This window comes from Cydia pomonella, chromosome 8 (genome assembly GCF_033807575.1).
Source record: "Cydia pomonella isolate Wapato2018A chromosome 8, ilCydPomo1, whole genome shotgun sequence".
Classification (NCBI taxonomy): domain Eukaryota; kingdom Metazoa; phylum Arthropoda; class Insecta; order Lepidoptera; family Tortricidae; genus Cydia; species Cydia pomonella.
The window spans coordinates 2,655,407-2,664,440 of NC_084710.1; positions in this window are offsets into that span (position 1 = coordinate 2,655,407).

Here is a 9,034-nt window from a genome sequence, read left to right on the forward strand (position 1 = left end):
GGGTTACACTCCGCAGACGAAAACAACGTAAATATCATGACGTCAGCAGGCGTTTCGACCGAGACACCGCGCTGCTATCAGGATAGTTCGCAAGATTAATGTTGGAAGGTGTTCAATGGCTTGAATGCAGCCAACCAAGCACTAATCCGCTCCTAGCTTTTGACATCGATCGGCAGTGGACGTCTTCTCAATTCCCCCTCAGGGGATTGGGGATGCTGTTCGGGGCGTTGGCCCCCTGCAGCGGTGTCAAACCGCCAGCCATGAATATGGCTGGGTCGTCGGGGTGGGGCCTCGGGTGAGGCCCCAGTGGTCGTGTCCGGGTCTTCTCACACCGGCGAGATCAAGCCAGCCAGGTGGGACCCCGTTGGGGGAGGCCCGGCCAGCGATCGTCAACCGGTGTCAGGGTGGTGTCGGTCTGTGGTGTGGTCAGTCCGGTGTGGCAGGGGTTGCAGGCGCGAGCTCGCGCGGCAGACCCCTGTGGTCGGGCGGGCGCGCGTGGTACGGCGCTATGCCACGGAGGTGGCTCCAGCGCGACTGGTCCGCGCGCTCGAACATCCGACCCGCCAGGCGAGCTACGAAATCACGTAGCGGTTCTGCTCTCAGGTCCCGGGCTATAACGTCGTTCCTCACATAGCGAGGGGCTTCGACGATGGTGCGTAGAGAGAGCGACTGCTGAGCGTCCAGTCGCTTCCTGTTGCACTCTCCCACTAGCGCGTACCACGCGGGGGCTGCATATGTTAGGCGTGTTCGGACGTAAGTCTTGTACACGCCTAGCTTCACGCGTAGCGATAGCCGGGACTTCAGAACCGGGGCAAGTAAGATGCGAGCGGCACGCGTCTGGGCGATCACGTTCTTGACGTGAGGGGCCATGGTGAGGTGGCGGTCTATGGTCACCCCCAGGTATTTCACCATCGGGGACCACTCGATGGCCTGCCCCAGGAGTGTGAGACGCGGCGGCATCAGCACCTTACGGGATATAGCAATCGCCTGGGTCTTCGACACGTTGACTGATAGTCTCCACTTCTTCAGCCATGGAGGGAGAGCCTCTAGGGCGCACTGGGCTTTGTGCGCTGCGTGTGATAGGCGGATGGATGACGTGATGTAGGCAGCGTCGTCGGCATATAGCGCGAGCGTAACGCCCTCGCTGACCGGGATGTCATCGGTGTAGCGCCCATAACACACGGGCGAGAGGCAGCTCCCTTGGGGCACTCCGGCAAGGATGGTGCGGTCGGATGATACGGCGTCTTCTACCGCCACGTGGAAGCGGCGGTCTTCCAGGAAGGTGGCCACAGTCTTGACTACTCGACGCGGAGTAGTAGACGTGGACAGCTTGTAGAGGAGGCCGGGGTGCCATACGCGATCGAACGCCTTCTCCATGTCCAGAAGAACAGCGACCGTGTGCTCCCTCTTGTTGTAAGCTGCTGCAGCAAGGTGCAGCACGCGGGCAAGCTGGAGCGTCGTCGAGTGTTCCGGGCGGAAGCCGAACTGTTCGTCGCGTGGCTGAATGTGGGGCGTCAGGTGAGGCAGAAGCAGCTTCTCGAAAACTTTCGAGATAGTAGGCAGCAGCGTGATGGGTCGATAGCTCTCAGGACGAAGAATATTCTTCCCGGGCTTGGGAATCATGATGACGCGACCCTGCTTCCAGGGGCGCGGGAAGTGGCCGGTCCGCAGGACTCCGGTGAAGAGCCGCGCCAACGTCGCGATGGCTCGCGGGGGCAGGTGGCGCAGCGCCTCGTTCGGTATGCGGTCGGGGCCGGGTGCCTTCTTCAGCGGGGTGCGTCTTATCATCCTCTGGACTTGGCCCGGTGTGAGGATGATGGGATCTTCGTCTGGAGCAATGGACGTGGCGAAGTAGTCCGCCAGGTGCTGCTTTACAGCTGCTTCGTGCTCGGTGTCGTCGGACGGATTCGGTCTGAACTGCGTCTCCAGGTGGTCAGCGAAAATCTCCGCTCGATCTTCTGCGCGGTAACGTGGGGTACCGTCACTGGCGAAAAGAGGGCGGATGGGAGCTGGTCTTCCTGTTACTCTGCGGCACAGACGATGGATGTCGTTCCAGTCCTCACCAGCTGACTCGATGTACTCGAGCCAAGAGTCCTCGGTGTAAGCCGCGAGGCTTTGCGAGATCTTCTCGGCGAGAGAGTTCAGCTGGGACTTCATGGTGGGACATCGTGTGCGCTGGAATTGTCGACGCAGTTTCCTCTTCCTCTCGATGAGGGTCAGGATAAAGGCGGGGATGCTTTGCTTACGGCGCGACTGTCTGGCGCCGGTCTCGGCGGAAGAGTCTGTCAGGGCGGCAGTGGCGCATGAGGCGAACTCCTCAGCGAGTCGGTCGACTTCCTCCGCTGTAGTCACGGGGAAGGATGGAGTGTGTTCGCTCATGTAGGTCGCAAAACGATCCCAATCCTGTCGTCGGCGAGGTGAGGGCGGAGCCGTCCGAGTCGGCGTCAAGTCCAGTGTTGCCAAGACGGGCTGGTGGTCAGAAAGGAGATGGTCATCCAGGACGTCCTGCGCGGGCCAGGAAGTCAGGCCGCGTACTACCATAAGGTCGATGACGTCCGGTGTGTGGGCTGCCGTGTACGGGAAGTGCGTGGGGACCTCTGGTCCTAGCACCTCGTATCCTTGGGCTTCTGCATCGGCAAGGAGTCGCTGCCCATCTGGGCAGGTCTTCACGGAGTTCCATGCAGTGTGTTTGCAGTTGAAGTCACCGGCTACAATCGAGGGCAGCGGCGAGTCCAGCAGGTCGTGGACATCAGCCACTGCAAGGCGAGAGCTGGGTGGCTTGTAGAACGCAAACACACGCAGAGGGTGGCGGTCGACGCAGATTTCCACGCCTAGGGCGTATGACGACCGGAGAGTTGTCGGCACTGGCAGCGGCTGGTGGATGACCTGACGCTTCACAAGGACGGCCAGTCCCCGATAGGCGCGTCCGAGTGAAGATGTTTCCTCCTTTCTGTAGGCGACGTAGCCTGGTATTTTAAGGCGGTCGCCCGCCTTAAGATGGGTTTCCGAGATCAGGGCTACGTCGATCTTCTTCTCGGCCAGAAGATGTCGCAGCAGGGTGACTTTGGCTGCAGAGAGCCCGTCGGCATTCCAGTGTAGGATCCTCAGTTGGCTAGCGAACGCTATAGAGGTCTGCCAGCCTTCTGAGGATAATCGGAACAGGACTCTGTCCCGACTGGATGGCAACGAGGAGCTCCTGCAGGATCTCCACGAGCATGGTGATGGCCTCGGCTCGGCCATCGCTGGGTCCCGCTCCTGGCTTCGCCTTCTTCCCCTGGAGAGGGGCGGCCGTCGTGGGGAACGGGGCTGATGGGGGTCGCGGCTGCAACGCTGTAGCCGGGGCGGTCGTGGGTTGCTGCTGCTGCGGGTCAGAGGAGGGTTCCGGGCCCGTCTTGGTCTTCTTCCCTCCACGTTTGCGTCTTCTTGTGGGCGGGCGTCTCCCGTCGTTGGCGTTCGCCATGAGGGAGTTCGCGGCGTTGCCCGTGTCAACGGCTGGCTGCAAGGTGGTTGGCAGTGCTGCACCAGTGCGCGCTGCGACTCCGGCCTTCTTGTTGCGCGCCTCCCGCTTGTAGACCGGGCACTGCGCGCTGTTAGCGGGGTGCGCACCGTTGCAGTTGGTGCACGTCGCTGGCTCCTCGCGTGGGCGTGGGCATTCGTTTGCGGGGTGAGGCTCGCCGCAACGAACGCAGGCGAGAGGGCGGTGGCAGTTCACCGACGAGTGCCGAAAACCCTGGCACCTGTGGCACTGCGCGGGGCCCTTTCGTCCTCGCCAGGCTTCGACCTTTACTCCTGGCATACCCAGGAGCTCGGTGAGGGCGTAGATCCCCGGCGTCGTGTCCGCGGTGCGCTGCAGTTGGGCGTGGAATATGCATCCAGGCCGGCCGCTGCGCGCGCGGATTTGGCGGACGAATTCGGGTAAGAAGCCCTTCTCCCTCAGGTCTTCTTCTATTTCTGCCGGGTCGGTGTTCGCCGGCAGGCCGCGGATGGCGATCTTGAGGCTGCGTTCTGCTGGGAGGCCGTAGCAGAACCAGTGTAGCCCCGTGGTCTGAAGGTACTGCTGGATCGCCCGGTACTCATCCTCGTCCCTCGGGGTGAAGATAATGCCTTTCCCCAGGGGGCGTGCGTTGACCTGGTGGCCCAGCACCTTCCGCAGCTCGCGGAAATGCATGGGCCAATCAGGCATCACCTCCACAATGAGGGGTGGGTATCGCTTCCCCTTCGCGGTAGGGGCGGCGGGGGGCGCTGGTCCGGCGGTGGGTGAGGCGGGCGGAGTTGGTGACTTCGCCGGCGCCGGGTCCGTGTCCATGGGGGACAGGTCGAGCCGGGGAAGTGAGTGCGGCATGTCAGGTGATATTGAAACGACCTTTACCGAGCATAGACTACTTTATTCACCAATCGCTTAGCCTACCCACATCATTGTAACTATCAAGATACCTACAGTGGCGTTGCGCCACCCTGCCGCTTCTGAGCAGGGCTGGCTACGACGAATGGCGGCATGAGGTTTGTCGGCGGCGGGAAGCGCGACGGCGACAGGACGCGCACGGGCGTGGGCACCTGGGGAGGGCCCAGGGGCGCGGGTGTGGGCGCGCAGGGAGCGGGGGCACGTGGCAGTGGCGTTGGCACAGGCTTGGTCGCGGCGTTCCGGGGCGTGCCTGCGCGAGCAACGGGCGCAGCAGGCGCGGGCGCGGCGGGCGCGGGCGCGGCGGGCGCGGGCGCGGCGGGCGCAGCGGGCGCGGGCGCGGCGGGCGCAGCGGGCGCGGGCGCGGCGGGCGCAGCGGGCGCGGGCGGACATCGATCGGTAATTTGCATCTCGGAGGTCATGTTTCTACGTCGACACATCGTTAGCGCGTTCTATCTCGGAGGTGGCGCCATCTCTTGACAAATTGGTGCACTACAAGCTGATATTAGTCTTAACGGCCTCCTAGCCTAGACGGTGGTGAAACAGGACATCTTGAGTTCGAATCTTCGTAAGGCCAATTATTTGTGTGTTTATCACGAATAAATTATAAAATCAAGCAGAAACGTCTGCGAATGATGCTATTAAGATGTGTTTAAATAGTGTAATACTTTTACAGTAGATGTCGCTAGGGTCTCCCTAAGGCTCATATATGGTGGAAATATTCGCTGTATTGCGTAAGGTCTTGGTGGCTCAGATGGCAGAGCACACTGGTCTAGCGATCCAGGTATAGCGATTTTATTTTAATGCATCTCATTGTCAAGTTCCTTGAGAAATGACGTTATAATAGTCGCATTTAAACTATCGAGAGTCATACTAACTTAGCCAAGTTAACTCACGTAATTTTAGTAGTGCATGTGAGTAGCGTTCACGAGGGCCGCGTCACGCACTGCTGCACGCCGCGTCGCGCGCTGGGCGTCGCTAACCCAAACAAAGCAATAAACATGTTGCGCGAATGACTAAAATTACATGAGTTAAATTACTTAGCGTTTAATCTGTCACTCAACTTTTTAGGGTTCCGTAGTCAACTAGGAACCCTTATAGTTTCGCCATGTCCGTCTGTCTGTCTGTCTGTCTGTCCGAGGCTTTGCTCCGTGGTCGTTAGTGCTAGAATGCTGAAATTTGGCATGGATATATAAATCAATAAAGCCGACAAAGTCGTACAATAAAATCTAAAAATTTAATTTTTTTAGGGTACCTCCCCTACACGTAAAGTGGGGGTGAAAATTTTTTTTCGCTTCAACCCTAGAGTGTGGGGTATCGTTGGAAAGGTCTTTCAAAACTAATAGGGGTTTTCAAGAAACATTTTTTGATAAAGTGAATATATTCGGAGATAATCGCTCCGGAAGAAAAAAAAAAAAAATGTGTCCCCCCCCTCTAACTTTTAAACCATAGGTCCAAAAAATATGAAAAAAATCGTGGAAGTAGAGCTTAAGAAAGACATTAAATGAAAACTATAGCGGACATGATCAGTTTAGCTGTTTTTGAGTTATCGCAAAAAGTTTTCCCTTCATAGTAAAAAGACTTACTTTAATTAGGTACTGATTATGCAAATTTGCCTATTTGTTTAACTAGGGTGAAAGGTATCGTTTCATCCCTTGGTTAACAATTTACTATACTTTAAGCTCCTGTTTAGCTTATTGAGACGGAAGAGTAACTACGGAACCCTACACTCAGCGTGGCCCGACATGCTCTTGGCCGGTTTTTAAAGATATTGTCAGTTACTCATTTCTTGCTTCTACACCAGCAATGCTGTAGTATTAACGGTGCTGCAGTCACTATTCGAATGTCACCTTAAAAGTGACCATAATAATCTATACTGTGTAAAATACGTCACCCGTTGTCCTAAGTACACTGTCGACGTGAAATAGACGTATGGGAGCCGACAATGATGAATGCTGACGTACAGTCAGCATCAATAGTAGCGGATGAAACAACGCTACAAAAGTGTCAGACATCCTAGAATTATTTTCCAAATAGAGATAGATATACCCCCTTATTCATAAAACTTCACGGGTGTGCAGCTACGCACTGATTTGTGCACGGGCTAAGGGCTTGTGCACAAATCACGCGAGGTTTTTTCGGCTACTTGGTCCCCTCCCCCTTGGTGTTATTTGGTGAGGTTCTTGGCGTACCAATGTTTGCCACCGACGTAGTATAAAAAAAGTGATCTATTTTAGTTTATAATTTCAAATGTCTATCTTATTTAGCTTTATTTGACATCCATAAACGCGTTGTAATATGCCAACTTGGAGAATAAAATCTCTTTATCGTAATTTTTAACCCGTTCCTGTCCCACTCTTCCTTTAAAAGGAAGCCTTGGGATGTCCAATACCGTTGTCAGTGCGTATTTGTTCAAAAGCCAATAAATTCAAATCCTGTCCTTTGATTTACTTCAGCATTAGGCATTTCAGGACGCTTGGCATTTATTTAGGCTTGATTTAGGTGAGGGATGACAAGTGCTAACTTAATCCAACGTTTATGGAACATGTCTCTAAGAGACCAATTCGACTCGACAAATGGCAGGTGTGAATGTGAAGTGATTCCCATACATCCACTTTTATTGAGTCCCAGGCAAGCTCAGCCGAATGTCCCCTTGCCGTTTGTACGTTTTACGTACGCCAAGCTGAGTTTCGTTCTCATTTTAAAACTACGTGTTGGGTTGTACTGAAACTGTGCACATATAATGACATGAGGTATATCTAGGGCTGAAATTTGTTGATATCGAATCGCAAATTCGCTGTATTTTTTTACCTATTGTACCTGAGGCTACATAAACTAATTACAGCCCTAGATGTACCTTATCCTATTGTAAATACAAAGTTTAGAGCAATCTAGCTGATCGCTTTAAAAATGAGAGCGTAACTGAGTTTACATGGAGAACCGAGCTTTCTAAAATTTCTAGGTGTAACGCATTTGTGTTTCATATACAGTTACCATAAGTTTTAACAGTTTTATACGTGATGAGCAGTTACTTCGACTTAATTTTTGTTGCTTTCATCTTGGTCTGATAGGTCTATTAGATGAGTATCAGCAAGGTACTTAAGGACTTTATTTTTATAACACGACGGTGGCTAACAAGCATACGGCCCGCCTGATGGTAAGCAGTCACCGCAGCTTATGGACGCCTGCAACTCGAGAGGTGTTACATGCGTATAGCTGACCCTGTAAAAACCTACACTCTTCTTTTGAAGAACCCATACTGTAGACCCTCGGGAAAACCTCGGAAGGCAGATCATTCCACAGCCGGAGCGTCCGCGGGAGGATATTCTTCTTAATCCGCACAGTGCGCGGACCATTTAGGTTTTAGAGTGTGAGGATGAACATCCTGCCAACGGCGAGCGGTGCGGTGATAGAAAGTGGCCGTTGGCATCATGTCAAACAATTCTTCAGACGAGTATAACGCAAAATTGTATTTTTAGATTGTTTTTTTTAAACGTATAAATTTACGGTAAATGCCATGACGAAATTCACATAAAAATAAGACTATATTGGCAAAGGCAGACTCCACTCAAAATCTAAAAAAATCACGATTAAGATGTTCAATTTTCATTTATTTCTAGTTGTACACCGTGGGCCTATTAAACCCAACAGATTTTAAAGTTGTATTCTTGACCGCATTTAGAGACTAAAATGTCATACAAAGATTCCTAAAATCGATCTTGTTTTAGAGATACTGACAATTTCTGTGAAAATTTCTTTCTGTTATAACTTAGTGAAAAATGCCTTCCTAACTGTGACACTGCCAATATGTGACTTGGTTTAGTTTAGACATTCCTACGGACAGGGTTTTAAAGTAAATTGCAATTTGAAAAATAAATAACTTTATTTATTCATTGTAATGATTTTTTTCCCCAAGGTTTAAAAATAAATAATGTATCGTGTACAGAAAACGCAAAACAATTTTGGTTTTGGTGAGTTTGGCCATAACTCATATAACATTTTTTGCATCTTATGACCTAAGGAATGCGTATTTTCAGAGTAAATATAAAAGGTAAAAAAAACTCGTGTGAATGCCATATTTTGTATCGCATGTTTCGGGCGACGATCTTCTTTCATCTTTCCATCCATCCATCTAATTAATTTCCTGTCTAAGTAATCCTAAATTCAGCTGCAGGTCCTATTTCTAGGTAAGCAAAGCTAGATAATTTAAACTTTATTAAGACTTAATTTCCGTACGTTGCTCTTAACTAATTGAGCTACGGAAGCAAACAGAATATATCCAAATGAAAAGGTACAAGAACACCAGAGCTGATAGAGAAGACCTAGTAGTGGGAGCAACCACCTACAAAGGTGTGGATCATTTTAGGTATCTTGGTTGCACAGTAACTAATACCAACCGAAGGGAGGAAGAGATAGATCTACGAATCCAAAACGCTTTAAGATGCTCGGCAGCGCTCCATCGAGTTTTAGTGTCAAAGCTGATCAGTAGACCAACCAAGATTCGTGTCTACAAGACTGTAATTCGGCCAATTTTGATGTATGGGTGTGAAGCTTGGACTCTGACTCAGAAAGAAGAGAGCAAGCTCTTAGTGGCGGAGAGGAAAATCTGGCGGAAGATTCTGGGACCTATCAGAG